The sequence below is a fragment of the Amphiura filiformis genome, chromosome 15, assembly GCF_039555335.1.
Source record: "Amphiura filiformis chromosome 15, Afil_fr2py, whole genome shotgun sequence".
In the NCBI taxonomy this organism is placed as follows: Eukaryota; Metazoa; Echinodermata; class Ophiuroidea; order Amphilepidida; family Amphiuridae; genus Amphiura; species Amphiura filiformis.
The window spans coordinates 62,276,502-62,284,940 of record NC_092642.1 but is presented as its reverse complement, the minus strand read 5'-3'; the positions used below and the strand labels follow the sequence as shown (position 1 = coordinate 62,284,940).

Sequence of the window (8,439 nt, the reverse complement as noted above, 5' to 3'; positions counted from 1 at the left end):
CTTTGTGTCACCTTCAAGAGTGCCGCTCTGTGCCGACTAAATCGGCAAATCAGATTATCGGTCTGTTGTTACGATTGTGAGACGATTGAATCAGCCAATAGAACACGCTTCCGTCTGTGCAAGCTCTCAAAATATAAACAACTGCTGTTGTTCTCTGCCAGAAACATCAGTAAATATTAACCATTAAGATTCATAAATGGTTAGGGTTTATTTCCGCAAAAGGCCACAACATACAATCAGTAAAGGAGATTATGAGAGTGTTATTAACATTCAAATTAATGAACTATTTACCTATGTATAAAAGTTTTGATTTACACATTTAAAGTAACGCCTTAGGGATTACACGGCGATCGAGGTGGCGTAAGGTTAACGTTAGGTTAGGGTATTGCGTTTTGCGTGTTGTCCATACTAACGTATAGTTTTGTACATATTGTTTTCAGTTTGCCAGTAATATTATGTATTTATTTATTTTGAAAAATATATAAATATTAAATCTATTTAGATTACTACAGATATTTCACATCATTTACAAAATATGATGAATGTCTGATTTACACAACTCGATTTTAAATTGGCATTTCTTCAAACCCAATTTTCTCGAAAGGTTGTTTATTCGCGGTGCCCACAATAAGCCACTATGGAATACAGCCGACGATTTATAATGGTAATATAATATTTAGAAATGAAAATCTATTATTATAGTATAATAAGTGATGCGATCAAGCACAATCTGTCGGCTCGGAAATTTTCTGTAACATAGTAAAAAGCATTTACAAAGCTGCATTTTGCAGAAAACTACAAGAAACTAAAGGAAATATTTCGTTTGAGTTCCGACTGATTTTACTTGAATGCATCACATATAATAAAAAATAATAAAACAATTGGTTTTGTTCCGTATATGTCGGGAAAACATTCTTCTGTAATGTTAGCGGGTGTATCAAATAGACGCTGGTGGTATCCTTGTTGTACAGATGAGGTGACCTCAATGTTTATCAACAAAGGCAAGGAACTGGTATATCGATATGTTTAAGTGAACCCCATGCAAACATGGATGTTTTTAAAACATGATGCGCGCGCATACTGCCAGGCAAAAAACAATGGAAATTGTGATGATGCGTGCGCAGACTGCCAGGCATTGACGTCAGAAGTCACCTCATCTATAGAGCACTGCAATAGAGAATGTATACATATCGCCAGAGACAAACTGTGTATGATACAGCTGTTAGTCACATCCTCACAATTTGTCAAGAGTCACAAATTTGAAACTACTTTTTATAGAGAGTTCACGACCCCGTCTCCATTTACGGCAAATATATTTGTTTGTTTGTTAAAACGTTAGCACTGCTTAAAGGCACACTTTGGTCCTGATAGGACCACACTGAAAGAATATTGGGCAAATAATTGGTTCAAATATCAGCAGTCTAGATAAATGGAAATAAGCGTTAATTTTCTCCCAATAATTTAGACTCTGAACACCTCAAAACACCTTTTGAAACACTCTTCCACAGTGAATGTTTAATGGTCGGTTTGCCTTCCTCGACAGTACTTTTGTCAGAGTTAGTTCGCGCGTTTACAGATGATTAAGGCGTTCGACTATGATGCGAGAGGTTGTGGGTTCGTACAGTAGCAGTGGTTTAGTACTCTCTCGTGGAAAAAATGAGTTGAAATCATCCCACTGGACAAGCAACTTACTGTGAATTGTCTCGTTGTAACCAGTATGAAACTGGAGGAGCTGATCCTGGTTGCGAATGTCAATTGTAGAATATCTAGAGTCTGTGCTCCTAAGCTGCAAAGTCCATGCAGGCAAAACCTGTCAAATGTGATGAGGCTTCTGAATCAACGTCTAGGTGTTGTGCCTGTGCGTAGCGTTCTATGTGTTAATTCAAGCGTTTTAACGACTCGAGTATTAAAGCCAATTATATTGCTTTGATCATGGACGTTTCGGTTGAATCAGATCATAACACGCTCCTTTGCAAGCCGCATTAGGCGGAGGCGCCGTATTTAGCGTTAACTTTGAATATTTTAATTATTTTCTTTATTTTCCTTCCGACTTACACGGGTAATTAAATGTCCAAAGCTAACGTTAAATACGGTACCATTCAATGGTACATCTAGTCTATATGAGTAATAGAAATTCTACCAAAGTCAAGGTTATTAAGGCCAATAAATAAAAATATCTGTTTGCCACAATTTTTTCAGCAGAATCTGTTGTATTACACCCATTTTTATCGCAACAAAACCGACACGATTCTTCCCATAATCCGTAACCACGAATTTTGCACCAACTTTCACAGTCGGACTGACAGTTCCTTTCAAACACTGTATAAATACCATTCACTTTGGTGTATTCGATCTGCGAGAAACAAAATAAAGAAAGATAAATTGTGAGTAGTTCAATTCGCCTTCTAATGCGAGTGGAATGGCAGGAACCGTATTTTTCCAGTTTTACCTTCGCTCACCAAAATATTTTGTAAATGGTGGTGAAACACTGACAATTCGAGCCCCGTATCCGCAGTACATTATATTTTATTTTATTTTTCTTGAGCATGTTGAGGAGGACGGTTCTCCCCCTGATTCCTGGGATTTGCCATTTGGTCTAATGCCATTCCGTCTAATAACCATTTTGTCTAAACACTACGTATAATAATCATTTGGTCCTATAACCATTTGGTCCGATAACCATTTAGTCTAATTAATAAGTCTAAAACCATAACAACCATTTAGTTTTACAATTGGTCTAATAACCACTTGGTCTAATACCCATGTGGTCTAAAAACCATTTGGTCTGACAAGCATTCAGTCTACTAAATGACTGGTCTACTAACCGATTGATCTAATAGCATATGTGAGGCTGTATAGGCGCAATAACACTTCTGTTACACGCATACTGCGCGGAGGCCACAGTCTGGAGTATCGTTATAATTCCAACTTCAAAAAAGGGCTTTATTGTGAATATATTCGCACGTAGAGTTTGACCCATGATTTGCATACAACGGGAAAGAAGATAATACACCGGGTAGTTTTGGGGCACTCAAATATATAGTTTTGTCAAGGGGACACACTGCTTTTCTCGCCCCCGCTGGCTACACAACTCAACCCCGTCTTCTGGTCCTGCATAATGACGAGTCCAAATTATCACAATCCTATAAAACAATCGAGGTACTTCACGTGATTCACTGAGGTGCCGTCCAATTGGCCATGGCAACAGCTTTGCACTGAATTTAATACAAAGAGGCCTTTATTGGTATTATTACCGTAGCCAAATAGCGTTTGGCTAAGGTCCTTTTTCTGTCAGATTCTTTCTTCTGTCAATCGTATAATGAGCCATCGTGACCATATGCCTTTGTCAATTTTGACCAAATTTGGTTACTAGGACCGTTGGGGGTACCACAAATGTCACGTGAAAATGGCTGGCGCAAAGGTAATGTCAAGGTCATTATGGCTACAAACGTGTTTTTCACTCAAAATTCTTCGCCTTCCTCATATTAAATAGCAGCATGACGTCACTTGCACACATGCATCGTCTATAGCCAGTGTCTAAAAGTTGTAAAAAGAATTGGGGTCAAAGGTCATTTAGGGTCATTTCTTTTATGTAAGTAAATACCTTAAATCAGCCATCGTAGACATATGCTTTCAGCCATGTTGACCATAGTTGGTCACTAGGACCATTGGGTCACAAATGTCACGTGATCATTTCCGGTCAAAGGTCATCCACTTCCGGTCAATGGCCCAAAACGTGATTTTTACTAAAAATGCTATTACTCCCACATATTACATAGCATTGTGACATGAAATGAATTGAGGTCAAAGGTCATTTAGGGGTCATTTCATTTATGCACTAAGACCATTGGGTGATGCCACATATTTCACATGACTATTTTCGGTTAAAGCCTTGGAAGTGGCCATAGTTAATTATGCACACTTAAAGACCCATTCAGTGATCCCAACGCAAGTGAAAATAATTTTTTTTATTGCTTTAAAAAGTGAAGGATAGGATCAAATTGTCATTTGGTATTTTTGAAATGACAAATTTGCCAAAAATAAAGAAAACTGCAGTATTGACGAAGTTGAAGCCCCATTCAAATTTATGCAGCTATTAAATTTATATACTGTAGTACAGATTCATGTAAATGCCTTATTTTGACTTTATACACTGCTTTTAGCTGAACCACTAACAGGCTATGTTTAAGGTATCAAAATCTGACTGGTTATGATTTACAATCATCTGAATGTGCACTGATGAAAGTATCAGACCAGGATACTTTCTGAGAGGTGAACACAATAGGGTTGTCAGTAGCTGGAAGACTGCTACTGTGGATGTGCATATACTAGCTTTATGTTAGTTTTGTTGAGATAAGCTCTATTCAGCACTGTTTAAGTACATTATTTGCCACTCAAGCATTAAAATAAAATAAACTGAGCTCAAAAAGAAACTTATAATTTTTTACAACGCGTGAATCACAAGGTCATATCTTAAAATACTGTCAATCAAAATGAACCAAAATTACACACAGGATTACACACAGGATTACTTTAATACTCTACTCAAAACACATGTCAGTAGCCAAGTAGTTGTCCAACTGACACAGCAGCAAAATGCACTGTCATGGGACAGCTTCCTGGACTTCCTCCACTTTCACAGTTCAACATTTTGCACCTAGCACAAAAAATCTGTGAGAATGCACACAAGATCCTTGCACAGATGATAAAACGGTGCTGCTTTCTGCTTTTCATACACTTTTTTCATGAAACAGGGCTGGGCTGTGAATGTGTTCCAGGAAGCTGTTCCATGTCGGTGTATTTTGCTGTTGTGTCAGTTGGATAACTGCTTGGTTACTGACATGTGTTAAGAGTAGAGTATTGAAGTAAACCTGTGTAATTTTGGTAGAATTTGATACACAGGATTTCAAGAATGATCTTGTAAAAAATTATAAGTTTCTTTTAGTTTAGTAATACATGATGAGGCTACTCTTATTTGGTTGATATTCATAGGCTAAATAGCTTTGTTGTCTCCTATATTGTTGCAGATCTATTGTTGGTTTCTGTAGATTCCCTTCTAACTCTGCACAACATGTTTAAATTGTGCATATTGTGGTTCAATGAGCCATGTATAATAATAATTGGGCTGATTATTTCACATTATGTGTACTTTAAAGTATACATTATAGTAAGAATAGGTAAACAATCTTTACAATGTCTTGCAAGGACATCTGTGTATTTACCTAGCTGAGCTAAGTCCTGTTTTTCTATCCGATTCTTCTTTCTTTCTTTATCAAATATATACTTTCAAAATGCTGCTACTCCCGTAAATTACATAGTAGGCCTACAATATTGTCACCACCATGAACCATAGGCTGGTGGTACAAATGCCACATGAACAACTCTAGGTCAAAGGTCATAAAAAGATCAACCTCACTGGCCAAGGGCCGTGCTCTGTGAGCACAATGTCTAGTTATGATCACTTGAATCATTTTCCGCATTGCATTGATCCTGACCCAATACAAAGCCTCCCCATACCCGCATACCCCCACGCCAACCCCCCCCCCCACCCCACCCCCCATTTGGCACACAGAGTAACAACTTACTTTGCAAAATTGTTCATGATCTTGGCATCTTCTTATCTTAAATGCGCCGGTAACGTTAGCAATGCATTCAGCGGGTCGGTACACGTATTTAAATTTCTCTATGCAGTCATAGCACCAACGACCATCCAGTTGATCCAAGGTAGTTGAATTGACAGCGACTATTAGGAAAAAGACAAAAAGATATTGTTAGAAGTATAGAATTATTTGTTTTGGATTAATCCAGAAGATTAATATATAACATGAACAAAAGATGTATTAAAATACCGTAAAAAACGCTTTTAAAACATGCGAATATGAAGAGCCCCATCAATAAAAGTGTAAAGGGTTTTGAGCAAATCATCGATACACATAGTTATACGAACAAGTAAACCTTAAAATGTGTGTATCAACCTCATTTGCTTAGTTGGTAAAGCGCCGGATTTTGGTACAACTTCATGTTTTCAAAATTGCTCATATGCTAACTTATCGAGTTTTTACGGTGTACAAATAAAACAAAACCACAACAAAACAAGAAGCAAATACAGAGTGACATTGGGCCACGACATCCAATTGGTATAAGAGTCATATAAGGATAATATTAAAAACAACCATTAAGTCCGGGGAGTCGCTAGACCAGTCGCACTGGAGGGTGTACAGCATACTTTGCCGATGGAAATATTTTTGCCAAATAATTTTTTTTTTCATCAGGGCGCTTAAAAATCTAAAAGGTGGAGGGGGTTGCGGATCAATTTTTATATATTACTCTTTGTAATTTGCTGACAATCAAATGGTCACATTTTGCCAACAAAACTTAGAATGGAGGGTGTCTCGCACTGCATTGAACAAAATAATTCCCCCCCCCCAATGTTTTGACAAACTTTGATAACATCAACGTTATCATCATCAACATCAACGTTAATAAATGGAGATAGCTCTCAATCAAGTCAGAATGACATTCCCTCATTTCAAATATATAGTTTTGGTTTCTCTTTTGTTCAGAAACCAAAAATCAAGGGATTAAAAAGTAGAGCTGATCTGATCTGCAATCATAACACTATTATGCTGGGAGGACACAGTATAGGGTATATAACCAGAAGTATACAATAGCCTATTGTGCTAACATAATTATTATCATGATTGATATCGGAAATCTATCCCGCAGACGACAGTTGATGCTCTCTGTCGAAGGTATAGGTGGCATATTACACTCACGAGTTCTAGGCCTAGAAATCATATACATGCGCGTATACTGAAGGATGGGGTGGGGTGGGGGAATTTGTTTGTTTGTATGAAACATAAACGATGCATGGAGATGATTTGATTATATGAATTAGTTTATTATCCCCAGGAAGCACAACCCATACCTCTTTAAGAGGGGGCTCCCTCCCTATATAACCACCTCTTTCCTAAATTACCCCTTTCCCCTCCTCCCCTACATTCGATATCTTCATCTCGAGCTCTCCTCCCCTTCTCTTTCACTTCCAATGCTCTCTCTCATATGTTTCTCTCTCTCCCGGCCCATATCCCCTTGCCCCCCCCCCCCACACACACACACACCAATCTTCTCCCTCTATCTTCTACTTTTGCAGTAAAATTGCTTCAGTAAAAGTCATTAGGTTATTAGAGGTCATATAATGGCCTTCCATCGATTCTGGTACATGGGATTAAGGACATGAATCGATTTTGTTTATAGCACCTATACAATTACAGTAGTGGCCCCTTTTGTAATATCGAATGCAAATATTTCGATGGTCTATATATTTTCACAGTGAAATCAGCTTAGGCTATTTCGTAGTCTCAAGCCAATGCTTTCAAACTAAATCAATGCTTTCAAATGTAGACTGTTTTGTTCGACTTCTCTGCTCGTGAATATTGCACTGCGAAATTTAAACATTTCTTTTGTATACTTAGATCAGGTAACTCGAAAATCCTGTAATTTTATTCGTCACACCACTTATAAGAAACTGAAACCAAAACCGAAACTACCTGTCACAAATGTTTAGTTTTAAACAAAAGGTAGAAACAAAGAGTTCGATATCTTGTGATTCAAGTGGTTAGGCAGGACAATAGGAAACCACGTGACCAAAACCAAAACCAAAACTAAAACTATATATTTGAAATGAGGCATTTGCTTCATGTTTGACCAGTCCACGGTATTTAGGTCAGACTGAAGAGTTTCAGTATCCATATGTGTACATCCATATCAAAACGATGCACTTGTCAGCTGCTACATGTATCTCTTTTTACATAATACCAAACTCATCTCAAGTGGAGGTCACTTCAAGTCATATCCCCAAGTCACATGATTTTAGGAATATAGAGAACATTCCTTAACCATATGACTTTGGGATGATTTGAAGTGACCTCCATTTGAGATGAGTCTGGTATTTATACCTAGCTATTATGTGAAATGAGATACATGTAGCAGCCGACAAGTGCATTGTTTTGATATGGATGTACACATATAGGTAATTTGATAACTCGGTGGAGAAGGCAATCATCAGCAAATAGCCTTATTTTTGTTTCACTGTGAATATTGTCGGCAATGTTGTTAATATAGGCTTATAATAAAAACATGAGTGGCCCCAATTACTCATCCATGTGGAACTCAAGACTTTGCATGAACTGGTTCAGGTGTTTTCCTCTCCACGACGACCCTTTGTGTTCTAGATATTATCCAGCAATCAATCCAATCCAAAATGGGTCCTTTTATGCCAATTTCCGGATCAGTCTTTGATGAGGGACAGTATCAAATGCTTTTTGGAAGTCGAGTATGAATGTGTCTGTTTGTAGCCAACTGTCCAGGTTTATAGCCAGATCTTCTAAGAAATATACTTGGTTTATTTTCCCACAAAATATTAGTTTTCAGAGTCGG

The 8,439-nt window shown here is 37.7% G+C and overlaps 1 long non-coding RNA gene across 1 annotated transcript in view; it reads right to left on the bottom strand.

The window, feature by feature from the left end:
- Window positions 1–858: 858 nt before the first annotated feature.
- LOC140171936 (uncharacterized) overlaps window positions 859–8,439 on the bottom strand; it is a 65,191-nt gene continuing 57,610 nt past the window's right edge. Inside the window, exons 2-3 of the long non-coding RNA XR_011861661.1 lie at window positions 5,586–5,743; window positions 859–2,353 (exon numbers count right to left, since the gene is read on the bottom strand). This is a non-coding gene — a long non-coding RNA (uncharacterized lncRNA). The remainder of the gene's footprint in view (window positions 2,354–5,585; window positions 5,744–8,439) is intronic.